At 34.6% G+C, this 20,817-nt stretch overlaps 1 long non-coding RNA gene across 1 annotated transcript in view; it reads right to left on the minus strand.

Annotated features, from left to right (window-relative positions):
• Positions 1 to 20,085, minus strand: part of LOC126943000 (uncharacterized) — a 52,153-nt gene extending 32,068 nt beyond the window's left edge. The window contains exon 1 of the long non-coding RNA XR_007721680.1: positions 19,892 to 20,085. This is a non-coding gene — a long non-coding RNA (uncharacterized LOC126943000). The remainder of the gene's footprint in view (positions 1 to 19,891) is intronic.
• Positions 20,086 to 20,817: the final 732 nt, after the last annotated feature.

Genomic DNA, 20,817 nt, shown 5'->3' on the forward strand with positions numbered 1-20,817 from the left:
TGCTAGCATTTCAAATGCATTTTTTATTCATCTGTGAAATACTATGTTTTCTCAAATTCATTACTTGTATTTATTTTCTTGGAGAACAGTGAGTTCTAAACTGACAATTATTTTAATATCCTGTGAAAACTTATTTGTTGTAACTAGCAATCTTTATTTTAACCCACTGAGCACTGTACTTTATTAAATATATATTATTTATATATAATTACATTATTTATATATATGACTATATATAATGATTAAATACTATATAAACTTATTTCAGTGGTTATTCATCCAATAAAAACTACAGTACTATTTCAAACCTTGTCTGAAAATTGTAGCCTTTATTGGATGAATAAAGGTTAACTTGCAAGAACTGGATTTCGTATAGAAAGCCCTGCCAGCTACACTGTTCTTTGGATGCAGTGTGGTGTCTTGAAAGTCCTGGGAACCAGAAAAAGCCTGTCTCTGTTAGTGAGCTTTGTAATATTGAACAAAATATTTGTTCTTTCTGGTCTCCATTGCTTATTTTATAAAATGAGAAGATATGATTAAATTACCTTCAAAGCTCTTAATAGCTCTAAAACTTTGATGATCTTACAACTTTACACCCATTTTTAGAGAATCTTGATGAGGCAACATTATCTTTGGGGAAATCTTAAATATATTTATATGAAAACGTGCACAAGGAATTTATGGTAAATAGGAATATAGTGTAAACAAGTAGTTTTATGAAGTGTAGGATGCCATGACTTTTTCAGTTAGTATTTTATATTAGATTGATAAATACAGTTATTTTATTCTGTGGTTTTTATGCAACAATCCATGATTCTTTAAACTTTGTAAAGACTTCAAAGTTTATAGTATAAAACTGTGATTACCCAAATAGCATCACCAAATCACTGTCTCTGTCTTTGCTCTGAAAACTCGCGTTGGCTGCTCTTGATTAGAAATGGAGATAAAATTAATTGCCTGATTTTTGATAGGGATTTTCAAAAGCTTAGCAGATTTTATTAGCTAATCCAAACAATCTCTGTGCAAGACAATTTGCTGCTTCTTTTCTCCTTCTCCCTGCCCCCTTCACTCTTTATAGTCTGGATCTGGAACAGCGGATTGACAGGCGAACACTGGGGCCAGAGAAACTGGTGCCTTTCCTTTCACAGAGTCCTTGCTCTTCTTAGCTTGGCTTATATCCTAATAACAAGGAAAAAGTCAGCATTTCACATCCCAAGGGCATGAACTTCCTGCCCTGCTTTGACTCAGGCAAAGAACATCTCCAGGCCCAGTGTCCTCTGGTGGGTAGAAGTATCCTTGCAATTTTTATCACATGGCCTGCCCTGCAGCTTCTTCTCCAGTACCATTCCATGATTACTAAATGCACAGATGTAAAAGAAACCTGCCAATGCCTTGAAGTGAAATCTCAGAACATCATAACATATCACGCTGAAAGCAATGTAATAAAAACAGGTATTCAGGTCTGAGGAAATAAGAGAAATCGAACACCTCAAAGACTAGGACAAGGATCTTTAGTTCAACGCCTCAGCAGTCAGCTTTGGCATATGTGAGAATGTAAAAGAGGGTGGTACACCTTTTGCTTTGAATGTTTCACCAATTGATTCCCCTGGCTGCCTTCCCAGAGTCTATGAGTATCATAGTCCCTTAATGAAGGCTTCATCGCATTCTTTTGAACTGATTCCTGCCAATATCAAAGAAGCACAGCAGAAACAAAAACACTGCTGTGATGTTAGAAATCACAATTGTTAACTTTGAAAAGAAATCTTGGTATGCAGGTTAGAACAATATCCAAGTGGTTCAAGTAGTAGACTGATGAATTCACCGGAAAACTCTCTAAAAAATGAAGTGGGTGGGAAAGAATAATACTCTTTGTCTGGGTACCTACTTAGAAAAGTAAGGGAGAATTTAAATATCATGATACCACGGTAAATATTTTTAAGCATTTGCTTCTTGCAGTAAACTTTGTATAAGAATTGGAATAAAAGATGTAAAATAAGAAGTTAGCAATTTTTATAGTAATCTTTTAACTAAAGTTGAAATACATGAAACACATAAAGAAAAAAATGTAGTGGTTCTAGCAAGGTTGTGCTATTTCTTGAAAAATATATAAATGCAACAATCTTATTTTTAAGATTTATAACATCTGTTATCAATACTCTGTTTAATATATAAGAAAATACTGAACTCCCGGCCGGGCGCGGTGGCTCAAGCCTGTAATCCCAGCACTTTGGGAGGCCGAGGCGGGTGGATCACGAGGTCAGGAGATCGAGACTATCCTGGCTAACATGGTGAAACCCCGTCTCTACTAAAAATACAGAAAACTAGCCGGGCGTGGTGGCGGGCGCCTGTAGTCTCAGCTACTTGGGAGGCTGAGGCGGGAGAATGGCGTGAACCCGGGAGGCGGAGCTTGCAGTGAGCCGAGATCACGCCACTGCACTCCAGCCTGGGAGACACAGCGAGACTCCGTCTCAAAAAAAAAAAAAAAAAAAAAAGAAAATACTGAACTAAACATAATGTTTCTGGATTTGAAGGAACCTTAAGGAGCTATTAATAGCACCTTAGAATATGTTCTTGTTCTAGATTTCTCCCTTTGAAGCTAATTACTGATATAAGTAATAGCTGTCTTTCTCATTTTTAAGACTTCCTTCAATTTATTTTAGTATATATAACTAAATTATATTATATGCATCATTTAATGATAAAGCCACTATATCTGATGCTATTGTATGGATTACATCTGGTGAAAATTCTCATTTTATATTAATTACCAAATTCACCAATTAGCTGCAGATTTCTAGTTCTGCTGTGGGGTGAGTCAGATAAGTGCTCTGTGCCACATTTATGTGCTATAGCAGGTCACCAAAATAACTTTATAATGATCTCCGTGTAATGCCAACATGATCCCAAATAATGCTTAATATATATACCTTTAGGGTGAATGTATGAGCAGATGGTTACTCCTCTGCCCTATGCTCTGAATACAACTGCCTTTCTTTAGAAAATATATTCAGTGAGACTTTGCACCATTTAGTGTATCACTCTAATCATATACTCCTTGTTATGATCTATTAACTGTTCACATTCTTCACACTAGCCTTGTGCCCCTTAATGATAAGGACCATGCCTCTCTCTCATTCTTTTATTTCCAGTCCCATTACCAACCCTGACACATTACAGACTCTCAATAAATGCTTTTTAATACATGAATAAATGAGTGAATGTATGCATGGATGCTTAGAATGACCCAGGCCAAACATGCAAATGGAAAATTTGTTTTAGTAGGCTGCTTCTTTTGCTTTCCTTTACACCTGTGTTTATATTAAAATTCACATCATCATAAAACCAGGGTGCGAATCACAACACTCAGCAAGATTACAGAGATGGATCTATTTTTAAAGTAAAGGAGAAAAACAGGATGGAAAAGCTTTCGTAGGTACGGGTAGCACTATTTAGAAAAGAAAATAACTTTGCTATTATTGCAGACTTATTAATGTTTGCAGTTTTCCTGATTATTCTAATGCAAACCAAATGGCATTTAATTTGGGAGAAATTGCTCTGGACGTGCAATCTAAAGAGGCGAGAAATGAAACAGACTTTCTTTATGCAGTGTTTGGGATGTGGTTAAATTATTTTAGGATGTTCAACAATATAGTGTAAATTCAAATCCTGTGGGCAAAGCTAAACAAGCAATGCTAGGCAGCTTAGCCACTTAATCTTTTGGTGTTCAGTCTGTTGGGTCTATGCTGTGAAATGGCTCCTGTGGCTTTCATGTGGAAAATGAGAATGTTCTGTAACGGCTGATGTGGGAATAAAGAAGTAAATACAAGGAAACTCTTACAAGCTTTTAATATTAACTGCACTAAGTAAGTGTAACTAACTGCATTAAGTTATTGATTTATCAGGGCTTGACCAAATACTATTTCCCTTTATCCTTTTTGGGGACAAGGACAAAAAGTACAAAAAAAATTCAATGAGCCAGTTGTTAACTGATGAACGTACTGATTATTCATCTAGCTATCGTAGGAGAATGTCCATGGGGCCATTTACGATGGCTGGAAAACTGACTAAGGCTTATTGATCCTGATCATTTAATGATTGAAGTACCGATAAATACAACTTTTCTAGAAATTTTGTAGCACTCTATCTCCTCAATAAATGAAATTCGATAGGATCATTTGGACTGAAACCACAAATTTCAAGGAGTTGCCTCATTACTTTTTATTTTCCCCTTTAAAATATTACTAAGTTTCTTTAACCCTGGTTTATAATGATGGAAAAGAAACACAGTCTGTTTTCCATGGCTAAAGGAAATAAACTATTAACTGGTAAATAAACAGTAGATTGGTGTTTAGGGATGGATTTTAACACGATATATTTAGGACATGCAAAGGACACTTAGATTTCAGTCACATTTGGGTAGGTTCCAGACCCTATTAAAACTGACAATGAGAGTAACTTTATTTACGTAGAAGCATGAAGGTCTTCTTGGGGTCTTGTCTGTAACTGCCATACTCAAAGGAGCTGCAGTATCCACTCTCTCAAGTTGGTGATTAGACTTTTAGACCATTTCAAAGGATGCAGAGGGGGTTTCTCTCTAAGTTTCTAGGGCTTTTAAGCACAAATCCCAATTGTGAACTTCAACGCACTTGAATCCTGATTACCTTTTCAGTCCCTAATTACCCAGGAATCAGGTTATTGGCAGGAACTGTTAAAAACAACAAAAACAGAAAGCAGTGTATATTGTTTGCTGTCTGAAGAATGAATTGACCTTCAGTTTGTGAACATCGCATAAATTATTTGGTGTGTCAGAAACCTCCCTAGCCTTACGCCCCCCAAATAACAAGCAAAACAAAACACACACAAAACAGGTTTATCTCTCCAACTTGCTGTCCTCTTGAGACCTAGACATGTTTAGGCTGAGAAAGTCAAGTCTTCTGACCATCAGATATTTAAGTTACTCGTGATGCATATTTGTGAATCAGGTCTTTGAATGGCTTTTTTTCTAGTATCTCATTGCTAGTACAATCCGTTAAAACAGAATTCCCCGCCATATCATTGTTTTTTTCTATGAACCATACTAAGAGAATTTCCACAACTGGATTTTCTTGATGACAGGGACTATATCTTATAATTTTCCACATCTTAAAGTTTTGTATATCCTTTCTAAAATATAGTAGAAGGTCAATAATAACTTACTAGCTGATATAAAATAAATGTACGTTTGAGTATTTTTAATCCACAGCTCTGATTATCTTCTTAAAGACAATGCAAAATGTTAGGTTTTGAGATTATATTTTAGAAGTCATAACCAGGGATAGAATTTTCTCTCTCAGAGGGAGGTTTATAAAACAACACAAAAAAAGACTTCTTTTTGTCATTTTATTATTATGGAATATTCATATTTTCATCTCAAAATACACGTTTTCACACTCATAAAAAAATTGCATTTTGGCCCGGAGCGGTGGCTCATGCCTGTAATCCCAGCACTTTGAGAGGCCGAGACAGGCGGATCACGAGGTCAGGAGATCGAGACCACCCTGGCTAAAAGGGTGAAACCCCGTCTCTACTAAAAATACAAAAAAATTAGCCGGCGTGGTGGCGGGCACCTGTAGTCCCAGCTACTCAGGAAGCTGAGGCAGGAGAATGACGTGAACCCGGGAGACAGAGCTTGCGGTGAGCCGAGATCGCGCCACTGCACTCCAGCCTGGGTGACAGCACCAGATTCCGTCTCAAAAAAACAAACAAAACAAAACAACAACAAAAAACTTGCCTTTTGTCAGCCTTAATACATTTGCACTGTAATTTTTTCTATGACTGTATTGCTGTTTGCAATGTTTCCAAGGCTTTGGCCCACTTAAATACAGAGGTTTTGGATATAAGTTGTAAAGGTCTAATGGATTGTAGACTGCAGAAATGGATTGAAGAAATGTTGAGAGAATATTAGATGAATGTCCAGTTAATCACTTTAAAGAATAATATTTCAAAATTACATTGAGAAGATCACCTCCAGCCATTTACCTAAGGTATCATTAATATTCTCAATAACAGCAACGAATACAGCATTTTTTTTGTTTCTCTACTCTTTCTCAGTAGCATACAAATATAATATTGTAATTTGCAACTAAAAAAGAGTGACTATTTTCATTCTACTTACCCTTCCAATTGCTACCTATTTTGTATCGCTCCCAATTTCTTTTGTTTGCAAAATTCCCGGAAAAAAATATGTGTACTGGCTGAAAAATTTCTCTCCTCCCATTCTCTCTTGAGCCCATGCCATTCAGACTTTGGCCTCTCCTAGTACAAAGAAACTGCTCATGCCAAAGCCAACATTGACCTCCATAATATTAAATCCAATCGTCATTTCTGAATCAGGTGATCTCTGTCTCCTGATAAACTTTCATTACTTGGCTTCTGGGGAACCATGCTCTCTAGGTTTCTACTTCTCTGTCTGATTCATCTTAGTCTGAGTTGCAGATTCTTCCCATATCCCCAAGCTCTTAAAGCTTCATCTTTGGAGAGCATCTCTTTTTCATCAACACTTACATCTTTATTGAACTCATTAGGTGTTATGGGATTAAATACTATCTATACACCCATGACTCCCAAATATTTAACTCTAGACTCAACCTCTTCCATGAACTCCACACACATGTATTTAATTACCTACTTGGAATCTTCTCACCTCTACCCAGCACCTCAAACTTGGCGTATTCTACCCAATTTTCTACCCACACATCTCTTTTAGCAGATGTCATCATCCTAGTTAATATCTATTTTAGTAGCTTGGGCCAAAACCCATTAATTTACTCCACACTTACCTCATGGTCTTACACTATACATCCAAAATTTCAGCAAACTCTGCTGGCACAATGCTCAGAAATATCAAGAATCCAACCTTTACCACCACCTCAGCTATTATCATCCTGGTTCAGACTGCCATGATCATCTCGCCTGGATTACTGTGCTAGCCTGTTTACCCATCTTCCTACTTGTGCCTTTGCCTATTATTTTAGGCTGGATTCCCTCTCAGGAACATCTTGAATGAAAATTTTAGTACCTGTTTGGGAGATGATACTGTTAGGAGGTGGTACTAGGAAACCCCACAAAGGAGTGCAGAAATGAGAAAGAGAAAAAAAACAAAATGAATGAATGGTTATTATTGAACACAGTAGGCAACTGAGGTTTGATCTCTCTGGTGAACTCTAGGAGACATACAGCCTGTCCTATTGGGTATTCTGGGGCACAGGGATCACTTGACATTTCCCTCCAGTCCCATATGGACTGGATGGGCTCCAAGGGTCAAAGGAAGTCCTTAAGCGAAGTCAGAGGCAGCATCTTCCGCATAATTTGTGGGGCCAAGTGTCAAATGAAAATGGGAGGCCCCTTGTTAAAAATGATTAAGGATTTCAGGAAGGTGAGAGCAATGCATGAAACCAAGGCCCTTCTGAGCATGAGACCCTATGCCACTGTATAGGTTGCACATCTGTAAAGTCACAGGAACTGGCATTTGGGATGTGTTGAGACAGAGTGCACAGGAATGATGAATACCTCAGTGATGTGAGTGGGCTACCATCAGAGTCTCCTACAATCCACCCAAATGCACTCAACTACAACTCTGATTATCTCTTTTAATTGGATGTCCAGAAAGGGAATTACCAGATAAAAGCCTATAAATGTGTTTATGTCTCTGGACATCAATTGCCAAATTCTATATAGGAAAATTACATGAATATTCCTGACAGTAGCTCTGTTCACTGTATCTTTACTAAGGTGAGTATAATTTTTCTTTATTTATATAAATTTGAAGGTGTCAAAAATGGCATTTCAAAGTTGTTTCTACCGTGCATTGTTTTTGCTAAAGATAATATGGAGAATATTTGCATATATTTTCGGTCATTTGTATTTTGTATCTAAAATTCATGTGAAAATGCAAAGGAGCCACAAAAGCTAAAATAACTTTGACCAAAAAAACCACTTTGTACTTACACTACCTGATTTTAAAACTTACTATAAAGCTACAGGAATCAAGACACTGTGGTGTTGGCATAAATTTGGCATCAATGAAAAGGATGAGAGTTCAGAAATAGATGCACACGAATATGATCAATACATTTTGGGCAAAAAATGTGAAGGAAATACAATGGAAAAAAGATGGTCTTTTCAACATATGGCAATGGCACAATTGCACATCCATATGTAAAACAACAAAAACAAAACTTCGCCCTTAGCTTAGACCATATAGAAAATGTGGTATCTATCTATCTATCTATCTATCTATCTATCTATCTATCTATCTATCTATCTATCTATCTATCTATCTATCTATTTATCTATCTATCGATACAGCCTGTTTACCCATCTGCCTATTTGTACCTTTGCCTACTGTTTTAGGTTGGATTCTCTCTCAGGCTCTCAGGAACAAACGTTGAATGAAAATTTTAGTACCTGTTTGGGAGGTGATACTATTGGGAGGTGGTACTAGGAAACACCCCACAGAGGAGTGCAGAAATGAGAAAGAGAAAAAATGATATCTCCATATATATATACGTGCACACACACACATGCGCGCACACACACACACTAGGGAATACTATGCAGCCATAAAAAAGAATGAGATCATGTATCTGCAGGTACATGAATGCAGCTGGAGGCTATCATCCTTAGCAAGCTAACATAAGAATAGAAAACTAAATACCACATGTTCTCACTTATAAATGGGACCTAAATGATAAGAACTTATGACCACAAAGAAGAAAACAACAGACACTGGGATCCACTAGAGGGGGAGAAGGGGAGGAGGGAGAGAAGCAGAAAAGACAACTATTGGGTATTGAAGTTAATAGCTGGGTGATGAAATAATATGTACAACACACCCCCATGACACATATTTACCTATGTAACAAACCTTCATATGTACCCCCAAACAGAAAATAAAAGTTTTTTAAAAAAAATTAACTCAAAATGAGTCACAGAATTAAAATAAGACTGAAAAGTATAAAACATCCAGCTGAAAACAGAAAAATTTTAGAGACAACAAAGATTTCTGAATAGAACATAGCACAAATTATTAAAGAATAAGTTGAACTTCATAAAAATTAATATGATAACTTTTCACCTTCAAAAGTCACTGCCAAACAAATGAAAAGACAAGCTGCAGACTGGGATAAAATATCTGCAAAAGGCATACCTGATAAAGGGCTTCTTTTAGATATAAACATTTTACAACACAATTAATAAAAAGACGATCTAACAAAAATCGGCAACATATTTGAGAAGACATTTATCAAAGATGTATGGATTGCAAATAAACAAAAGAAATGGCCCTCAATATCACTGGTCATTAAACAAACACAAAATCACAATGAGATACCACTACACATCTACTGTTACGTCTCCAGTTAGAGAAACGAACAAAGTCATGTGTTGGCAGAATGTGGTACAAATGGAACTCTCATGTATTACTGTTGGAAATGTAAAATGGAACAGCCACTTTAGAAAACATTGTCGTAGTTTCTTATACAGTTAAACATACAATTATCATGTGACCCAAAAATTTCATCATTAGATAATTTATTCAAGACAAATATTAATAAAAACATACCCCCATACATGGACTTGAACTTGAATGCTCACAGCAGTTTTAAGCCAAAAAGCTGAAAACAATCTAAATGTCCATCAGTTTCTAAATGACTAAGCAGATTGTAGCATATCCACAGAAATGTTACTCGTCAAGAAGAGTACTGATGAGGCCACAATATATATACATCTCAAGTAGTATGCTTAATGAAAAATATATACTGTATCATATTAAATATATAGCAAATTATCTTAGCATCATTATCTTTCCCATTGATTTATAATGATTTGATACTCTATTACATTGTGTGCGTGTGTCTATTTCAAGACTCATTTTTCATTTTATCTGTCAGTTTACATGCCAGTAACCCTTCTTAATGTATAGTTTTGTATGATATTTAATACCTTTCACGTCAAATTCTCTCATGAAATTCTTCTTTTACAAGATTTCCCAAGTCACTTTTTTTTGAAGCGGGGTTTTGCTCTATCGCCCAGGCTGGAGTGCAATGGTGTGATCTTAGCTCAGTGCAGCCTTGAGCTCGTGGGCTCAAGCGATAGTCCTGCCTTGGCTTCTCAAAACATTGGGATTACAGGCATGAGCTGTTGCACCCAACCCCAAGTGAGTTTTAATAGCTTTGGCTTTCAGATGATGTTTAAGATAATTTTACCAAGTTAATAGAAAAAAGCTGACAACAATAAATTACCAAACTACCTCCAAATGATTTCTCAATAAAAATTGTGATAAATTGCGGATTACTTTAGAATAATTAAGATTTTCAAATCGGTAAGTCCTTCAATTATGATATATAATATATTTCTTGATTTAACTAACTACAGTAAATCCTCCCTTAGCTGTGGGTAGATACGTTCCAAGTCCCCCAACGGATGTCTGAAACCAAGGATGCTACCAAACCCAATTGCCATCCATTGGAACAGACTTCTGTTCATGTCTTCCACACACAAATTTACTGTCTTTTTCATCTTAACTAAATGCCCACCAAGCACTGCGGCCTTAACTTTTTCAGTGTGAGGTACGTCAGCAAAACTAGCATGCATTTCTTTTTGCTTCTTTGCAATTTCACAGATAGAAGATCCATTTTTACTCTAGATCTTAGTAACCTCCGCATATAATTTTTGAATTTATTTAGTCAAGAAATTTGACCTTTTCATTTGATGCCTTCTCTTTAGCCTAATTGCTAGTATCACCACTCTTGTGCTTTGAGGCCATTCATAAGTAAAATAAGGGTGACATGAACACAAGCAACCACAACAGTCAATCTGAGTCCACACATGGCAGCTAAATGACTAATGGGCAGGGAGTGTTTACAGCATAGATAACCGGTGGAAGAGAAGATTCACGTCCCAGGAAAGATGGAGTGGGAAGGTGTGAGATTTCATCATGCTACTCAGAACAGTGTGCACCTTAAAGCTTATCAATTATTTCTGGAATATTTTATTTAAAATTTTTAGATCACAGTTCACCATGGTTAACTAAAACCATGGAAAGTGACACCATGAATAAGGGGGACTACTGTATATTTTCAGGCTTAGGTAACTTGTTAATTCCTATCTATGTATACAGATTTATATGCATATACATTTCAAATGTATTTATGTAGTGTGCACAAACACCTGTATGTATGCTACAGATTTTAAATTGATATTATCCATATACATTGTATAAGTTTTGTTGCGTTTTCCACATTACATTTTCCAAATGGTTATTGAAATATATAGGAATTCTTTTTTGTCTATTCATTTTTGTTCTAGTAAATTCAGTATACTTTCTAAGTAGTTCTAAATAATGTATCTGTTATTTCTGTTGCTATATGTTATTTTATCTTAAAAAGTAACAATTTTGGCTGGTCACAATGGCTCACGCCTGTAATCCCAGCACTTTGGGAGGCCTAGGCAGGCAGATCAGGTCGGAAGTTCCAGACCAGCCTGACCAACATGGAGAAATCTCATCTCTACTAAAAGTACAAAATTAGTTGGGCTTGTGGTGCATGACTGTAATCCCAGCTACTCGGGAGGCTGAGGCAGGAGAATCACTTGAATCTGGGAGGTGGAGGTTGCTTTGAGCCAAGATCGCACCATTGTACTACAGCCTGGGCAGCAAGAGCGAAACTCCACCTCAAAAAAAAAAAAAAAAAAAAAAAAAAAAAAAAAAAAAAAGAAGAAGAAGTAACAATTTTTACTTTTTCCTTTCTAATCATCATAAGTCTTATTTCTGTTACCAACCTCGCTGCAGTGAATAGAGCATTCAGAACATCAGTCTTACTCCTGATTTTAATAGAATTCCTGGAAAAATTTGCCATTAGTAAGAGGTTAGGGAAGATGTTAAAGAAGAATCCTTATTGAAGCAAGTCTAGGGATGGGGGTTAGCTTTTATCTAATATCATTTTAGCATTGAACTAGGAGTTTGTCCAGATCACAGCATGGACAAGAATTATACCAGAAACATGGATGAGGCTGCTTACACTTTAGCATCCTATTGAAGAAGAAAACAAGCAGTGCAAATAATGCACATAATATTAAGGGTATGTGAAAGCGGCAGCTCCTTGATGCCTTCCCAGTTAATCAGAGTGAGAAGACGGCTATCCTGAAGGAGTCTAGGACTAGAAGTTCCCAGTTTGGGCGTGAGGTGAAGCTGGAACAGGGAGAAAGGGGACATGTAAGCACTCAAAGTCCATTCTATTACCACATGAAAGCATTATGCACTGCCATGATATATTTTCAAATTCTATTTCTTCATATATCATTGTTCTTACTTGAGTGTTCAGTATAGTATATCTGGACACAGCCTAACACAAGAAACTATTAAAGTTCCCATATTTTATTTGTTCAAATATATACAATGTATTATAGTAATGTATTGCCTTAAAGCTAAGTGAGCTTTTCATTCTTTATAGAGTTTTTACGTGGTTAGGGTAGATATTGTTTAATTTATAATCCAAATATTTTATAAAAGATTTTGACAACAAAAGCAGATTTCTCAAGTTTTACATATTTGTGTTAAAATTTTGGCAGCAATTGGCATTAGGGTTTTTAGAGCTTCTGAAATAAACTTGAATTTTTTCATCATAGTTGATGCTCTGGAATAGATGGTAGGATAAGGGAAATACCTATATCTTAGAAAAACTGTGACAGTATAAACCTAAATATTTTTTGATGATGTTTGATTTTCAGTCTCCTACATGATAATTCATCAGTATAGTTTGCTTTTCTTGAATAAATATTTATTTCCTAGAAAATTACTCTGTTTATTGAAAATTTCAAATATTTAACACATATTTTCAAAAAGTAAACGTACAATTTAAAACAAAAACTCCATCTTTGTTGCTATAGTTTCTTCTTTATAATTTACTGGGTCATGTTTTATTTTTCTAATTCATTAATTTGTCTTTATATTTGGTATTATTTTTCCTTGCAATTGCTTTTGTTGCTGTTCTGGCTTTCAGTTCACATCTTTAATTGAACTTTAAATATTGATTTTAATTACCTTGGCTAACTTTTATCAAAATGTTTTACTCTCATTAATTCCTATATAGCTTGTATTTATATCTTTAACGTTTAATTTTTTTGTCAAATTTTATGAGAACATTGTTTAACCTCTATTTTATTTATTTACTTATGCTTCAATTTCTGCTTTTATTAACAGACATTATAACATGGAATCTTTATATTTCTATCTGGTAGAATTTTCCTTCTTGTTTAGTCCATGACTGATTATTAAAAATAATCCAATTAATTAAAAATAATAATAATTATTAAAAATATATTGAAATTAAGATATAATCCCTATATTCCTTAAAGTTGAAAAAACCCATCAATTAAAGTGTTGATCAAACTGCCTTTCTGCCAAAAATTCTATCTTTTAAATATTAATTATTATCTTTGTTTACCTTTATTTGCCTAATATCATCCATATCTTGTCTGCTGCCATGGTAACTATAAATCTGTTGATTATCAATTATAAACAGGAGTTGTACATGCATTTAAGTTTGGACCTTTAGGGGAATCTGTATGCAAAGAGATAATGTATTAGATATTTCCCTATCATTTTATCATTTAAATAATATAGGGCACAGAAATAAACAAAAGCATCAAAAGTCAAAATTATCTGTAATTATCTTTAGTTTGCCTACAACATCTGTATTCAGAGTGCAGATATAGGGCACTATGTATGATTTAATGTGAAAGGCAACATCTTGGAGTTTTAGAAATTCCTGTAAAAATTAAAAAAAAAAATCTTCATGATACCCTGCAAACAAATAGTAAAACAGAAATGATATATTATATGAAAGATATATATCATCATTCTTTTAGAGGGTCAGTTCAGTTTCACAGAAATGCGGAAAGTTGACAGGATCAACAAAGTGTTTTTCTTTTCATGTTAAGTCATCTCATTTGCCAAATAGATCCCATTAATTAAGTAGAGCAACCACAAGGAGAATAAAACAGTAAAAGAAAAATAAAGCACTTTTTAAAAAGTTGTCATGGACAATCAGCTATTTTTAGTGACTGGTTATATAGTCACAGCTACTACTTAGTCCAGTGATGAGACAGTGAAAACCCAAATTTAGAACGTTTACACTGTAGCTCAGTGATGAGACAGTACCTGTCCAACATAATTTTCATATCTTCGTACCCAGACAGGAGTTTTCTTTTCTTTTCTTTTCTTTTTTTTGGTTTTTATACTACAGAACAATGGTGAAACTGTTATAAAAAGCTCCTGCTGCTACTTCTGAGCTAGCTGTGCTACAGTAAAAAAAAAATAAAAAACAAAAACCACAACTCGCTTTAGAACTGAAAGACAGGTTTGAGATTTAGTTCTGACACTACTAACAGTTTGACATTGAGAAAGCCATTTAACCTCTAAGTTTCTGTTATATTACTTGTAATATGAGAAACTTTAGGAAAGAGACAGAAACATATTTAATGAGACCCTCCTCTTTTCTAGACTCAGTATCAGGAGATTCTTAAACACTCTCTTATGTAATCTACACAGTAATTAAAGTGTTATGTGTGATTAGTGGCAATTTATAGATTTTGAAATTAATATTCCATAAGTTTAGAACTAAGCTATTGGTCACACAACTACTAAATATTTTGGATCTAAACTGTGGTCTGACTCTGAAAACATGTGGACATACTGTGTTAGGGCATGAGGAACCAAAAGGAAACTCTAGAAATAGCAGAAATGAAGAAATCACTGTTTGGCTTTAGTAGCTGACTAAACATTGTGGATAAAATCAGTAAACTTGAAGATAGGTCAAGAGAAAAATTCCACACTGAAAGAGAAAGGGATGATGATGATAATAACGTAACAATAATATCAACAAGAAACTAGTGTATGAAATATGTGGGAAGTATAAAATAATCAAAAGTACTTGCATTTGGATTCCCAGAAGGCTGGAAGAGAGAGAGACAAGGGGGCAGAAGAAATATTTGAAGACATAACAGGCAATAACTTACAGAACCTAACGAAAACTTCAGCTCACAAACCCCAGAATTTCACGGAGTCCCAAGAGTGATAAATACCAAGAAGCAACATTAGCTAGAAAACAATAAAATGACATTTAAAAAGTGTTGGTAGAAATTAAAAAAAACCAAACTGTTAAATATTCTATATATAGTGAAAATATCCTTTTGTATTAAAAATATATATTTATATTTATTATATATTATATATTATATATTATATATATATATATATATATATTATATATTATATAAATATAATATATATTTATATTTTTAATATTTAAAAAATCATTTTTAAAGTGTTAAAGCAAAACAAAGCTAATTGCAAACAGAAAAAAAAATGGAATAAAATTTTTTCTACTTGACCTGTACTTTAAAAGATATTAAAAGACAATTCTTCAGATGAAAGAAAAACATTACCATATGAAACTTTGACTCTTCAAGGCAAGAATGAAGAACAGCAGAAAGGGTGAGTATTTGGGCAAATATTGAAGGCATTTCATAGTAGATATATTTACATAATAAGATATATTATGATGCTATAGTAGATCTATTGATGCCTCCACTCCCCCAGTTTAATTCTTTGTTTGTGTTTGTATATTAATGGCCCCCAATTAATCACGCCTCCCAGTATTAATGCTCATGAGAAGTCTCTTCTCAGATTCACTCAGTGTTACCATGTGACTTTCTTTGGCCAGTTAACATACATGACATAAGCAGACACTCAAAAAGAGCTGGCATATAAAGGCTAGTCCTGGAATTCTTCGTGGAGTCCAGCTCCATGTTGTTATAATGAGGTTACCTTGAGACAGACCTCGGAGGAGGAGAGGCCTTTTTGAGCATTCCAGCTCCAGCCAAGCTCACAACTGAATTCAGCCATTTGACCCAAACTAACATCACAGAGAGTAGAATTGCTTAATTGAGCACTGTCCAACTCCTGACCAACAAGATGTAAAAAATCAATAAATCATCATTGTTTTCAGCTACTAACATTTTTTTCTGGAGCAGATACATATCTATAGAAATGGAATTGTGTGATAAGATTCTTATCTTGCTCATGAAGTAGGATATATTAGTTAAGGTAGACTGTGATAACTTAAAGGTGAACATTTTAATTTTTAAGTAACTATTAAAACTTCGTAGTAAATGTAGCCCAAAAAAATCAATAGAAGAAATAGAATACTGAATAATTTCCAATTAATTCTAAAGACATCAGGAAAGGATGAATGGATAAAGAATAAATGGTATAAAAAGGAAAAGAGAATGCCTGCCAAGATGGCAAGTTTAAATACAAAATATCAACTAATATAATAAAAATAAATTACCTAAACCCTCAATTGAAGGCAGAGAATGTCAGATTGAAAAACAGAACAGGACTTTTCTAAATTTTGTTTATAAGAAACAGATGTAGATGGTATTAAGAGATACATAATTTAAACATGTCAGATACAACTAATGCAGTCATTTGTTGGAAATTTGTAGCCTGAAATGCCGGTTAGAAAAGATACGCTAACAATTAATATGCTAAGCGTCTAACTTAAGAAATTTGAAAAAAAGAAAGGAAGAAGTCTAGAAAATGTGGAAGGAAGAAAATAATAAAATAGAAAACAAAAATGCATTCAAGAGGATATAAAATGTAGTTCTTGGAACAACTAGAAAAAGCTACAAATCTCTGCAAGATTGATTAAAAAGAAAGTGATAGAAGACAAAAATAACCTATATAAGGAATGAAAAGGAGACAAATTAAGATAAGGCAAACAGTTTCAATAAGGGAGAAACACTGTGAACAACTTATGGAATTTTATTTGACAATCAGGTCAAATAAAAATTTTATAACACATTATATATTACTAATCTAATTTAATAATATAGAAAATCTTGATGAACGTGTAACCATTACATAAATTGAACCATTTGTTAAAACCTATCTTCTAAAATAAAACAAATCTCTCAGAGATATAAACCTATAGTAACAATTAAGGCAGTGTGACACTGGCACAGGGATAGAGAAGGAAACCTACAAAACAAAATATAGACTCCTGAAACTGACCCCTTAATAAAGCAATACTGAAAGTGACTAGAATCAATGACTGCCCAGTATACACTTTGGAAAGACCAAGTTTTAAATCAGACAAGAAGGGTTGGAGTTTGCTTAGGTTCACTTTTTTTCTAGTTTCTTCAGTTATAAAATTGGAAAACAAAACCAAAGAAAAGAAGAACGATGTGCAGTCTTTTTATATGTATTGAATAAAAGGATTTGAGAAAAAAATTGATACTTAACACATTCTCAAGTAAGTAATGTCACTGTTCTCTTCAACTGAGATCCCCACACATTAAAGGAAAGGATGCTGGATTAAAGAGAAGGTAAGTAAGAAAAATGAGACAATTCACATTTATTATTGTGTTCTTCCTTTATCTGTGCATTACTTTCTTTGTGTTTTTGACAGTTTCACTGATTTATAAAAGTTAAAATTAGCAAAGCGAAACCTAGATTTGATCAGTAAGAATATAACTAGTTTTCTCTCTTTTAAATTTTCCTCTCCCTCATCCCTCCCTCCCTTCCTTCCTTCCTTTGAAAATGATTGCTACAGTTTTCATGAAAAACACGTAGTGAGTCATGATATGAAAGCATGCCTTAGGCAAGGGACAGAGGGACTTTGAGAAGTCTCAGAGTCATTGTACAATCCAAGAAGCTGTTTTATTGCCCACTTCTTTGCGTGTTAAAATATTCCCAGTTGAGAGCTGGGATAATAACTCCCAATGATAATTTTTATTAATTAATTTTTTGTTAGAATTTAAAAAAAATTATGTCTTTTGTTTTAAAAGCCTCAGGACATAAACGGATTGTAAACAAATCATTAATTAAACATTCTAAACAACCAACAGCAACATTAGTAAAATGATGAGGGGAAATTAAGCTTTTAGGAAAACACTGTAACCAGTAGACAAACTATCTTGTTCATTAAGATCAAGATCAAAAATTGTCAGCTTGCTTAAAATTCAATACTGGACACCTATAAGTGTGTCAGAGAAGCCTATGCAATAATGTTAGATTTCTGAGCTATTCAGCAATTCTTGAGGTTCTGAGAATGCCAAATGCTCACGTGCTACTATTTTGACAGAGTTATAGAGACCCTGAATTAACCTTATAAAGAGATTCCTGTTTTTTCGTGACAGGGATAGATTTGACACCTTGTGGCTTACCATTATCTGCCTTGAGAGTGTTCCAGCTCTGTGAACTTTTTCTAACAAGCTGAAGCAGGGAGTTTTCCGAATACATCCAAATTATATGCAGTAATATTTCTTTTGTGAATAATAGATATGACATTTCCACCAGGCAATTTAATATGCCATGGTGAGATTAATGAGCAAACATCTAATAAGTTTGTTATTATTATATTCCTCTTTGCATTAACAAAATAGAACAATAGTTTAACAATGTGTTGCCACAATCTTTTTCACATTAATACATCTTCTCATTTCCATTTCTACTCAGTGTCCTGTCTCAACTCTCACCTAATACGTTGAGAATAAAGAAGAAAGAAAAAAAGGAATTAGCAGGTATTTTGTACTTAACATATACCAGGAAAAATGCTCTTTTCCTCTTTACTATCTTATTCCATCCTTAAAATAGTTTTATGTGATAGTCCACATACTCTTCTTCATACGAATAAATAAAAAGTAAAACTCAGAAAGGTTATGCCACCCTCCAATGTCACACAGCAAATAAACTGCACAGTGGAGATTCGAGTCCCAGATTGTGAGACTGCAAAAGCTAGGCAGAATATTCAACCAGCACTCATTTTGCATTTCCCAGTCATTGTGTGATATCTTATAATGTCTCAAGCAATTAAATCCTATGGATCCTCATTCTAACCTTGAATATCAGAAAACTTTAAGCCAAGAATAATAAATAATTCACACTTCTTCTAGGTCAAGCCAGATTTATTCCCTAGTAGTAAAGCTTTGAGCCTGATAGTATAAGTAGGGTCTTAATTTAAAGATGAGGGTAAAGAGGTATAAAAAGGGTAAGAAACTTACACAAGGTTACATAGATGGTCAATGTTAGAACTAGACTGGATCTTCTAATGGTTATGTTGTATACTGCCTTCACGACATAAAGCAGCAGAGATAGTTTTAAAAGTGACTAAGAACTTTAATTTTCATTTCTGTTCACATTATTCCAATTATATTTTTTCTGATAAGATACATAGTATGTTGACATCTAGGCTGGGAGTCACTGAGTTACCGCAGCCTAATCTTTGCACAGAGGATGAGAACGCATGGTGTATTTTTCTATACTTAAGATCATGTTTGAAGCTAAAAGGAACTTGCAAATTCAAGTAGGTTAGCTAAAAGAAAAAATAGTACATAAAAAATAACTTAAACTCTCCTGATGCCAGAAATACAGTTTTATATTTTAGTTTTTGAAATTGTTTTTGGAATATCATTACCCAAATATATTACCAAGCAAATGAAAGTAGTTTTAATCTCTCCTATAATGAAGCAAATACTTAAACATTATTTTAAAAGTTATTTTTGATCAAACTAATACTTCACGCATTATAAATTAAAAAGGATTATGACTTATCCAGTAGCCCTAATAGCTAATAATAAATATGTTTTTTTCTCTTTTTTTGATGTACAATTTATAATGGTGAAATTATAATGAATTTGTTTGTCTCATGCTTCTTTCAGTTAATGTTCTAACACAGGAATTTCTCTGTTTTGTTATCCATTGCTGCATAGTAGATTACCTCAAAACCCAGTGGCTTAAAACAATAAAAAATTGCTCAAAATTTCTGTGAATCAGGAATCCTTAGTTTACCTGAGTGGTTCTGGCTCAGGGTCTCTCATGAGGTCACATTCAAGGTGTCAGCCAGGACCACAGTCATTTGGCAACTTCACTGAGACAAGAATCTGCTTTCAAGATGGCTCACTGACAAAGCTGTTGGCAGGAAGCCTCAGTTCCTCACTGGCTATTGGTGAGAGTCCCCACTTCCTCCCTATGTGGATCTCTCTGTAGGACTACTCAGATGTCCCCACGGTGGCATGGCAGCTGGCTTTCCTCAGAGTGTATTTAAAGGGTACTGAGATGGAAATAATAGTGTCTTTTATGACCTAATCTCAGAAGTCACATGTCATCATTTCTGTTCTACCCTTTCAGTTACATAAGTTGAACCTATTCACCATGGGAGAGGCCCACACGAGTGTGAATATCAGAACACAGGAGTCACTGTGGCTTACCTCGGCTACCACATTATTATTAACAATTTAAAAATACTTTAATATACTGGTATAAAGAACTGCTTCTGTTTTCCAGGAAATAGCTTTTATAGCCCTGGAGTTGAAAAAAATGATTGGTAAATATATGCTATTCACAGGTCAAGGAACACTCGGATCTTGCCAGTAGATCCCACATGACCTCTGAGAGTCCTTCTCCTGTAATACCTCTGAGATTGTCATTTCACATAACTGGCATCACTACCTGCTATATTTATTCCCCATTATTTTCTGGGACCACCACATTATCCTTCAGTGTATTGCCCCCAAGAGATCATCAAAGAGGAGATGAGGTGGGATCCATGTCCTTAGAGTCTATTGGGTCTCAACTCATCTCTGGTGACTGCTTAGAAAACAACAGAAGAAAATAAAAAAGAAACTTTGCCTCATGCCTCCCTCTTCTCTTCATCCTATCCCCCTCAAAACAAGAGAAACACATTCAAGAAGAGGAAGGCTGTGTGTGAAAGTAAA

This window comes from Macaca thibetana, chromosome 1 (assembly GCF_024542745.1).
Source record: "Macaca thibetana thibetana isolate TM-01 chromosome 1, ASM2454274v1, whole genome shotgun sequence".
Classification (NCBI taxonomy): domain Eukaryota; kingdom Metazoa; phylum Chordata; class Mammalia; order Primates; family Cercopithecidae; genus Macaca; species Macaca thibetana.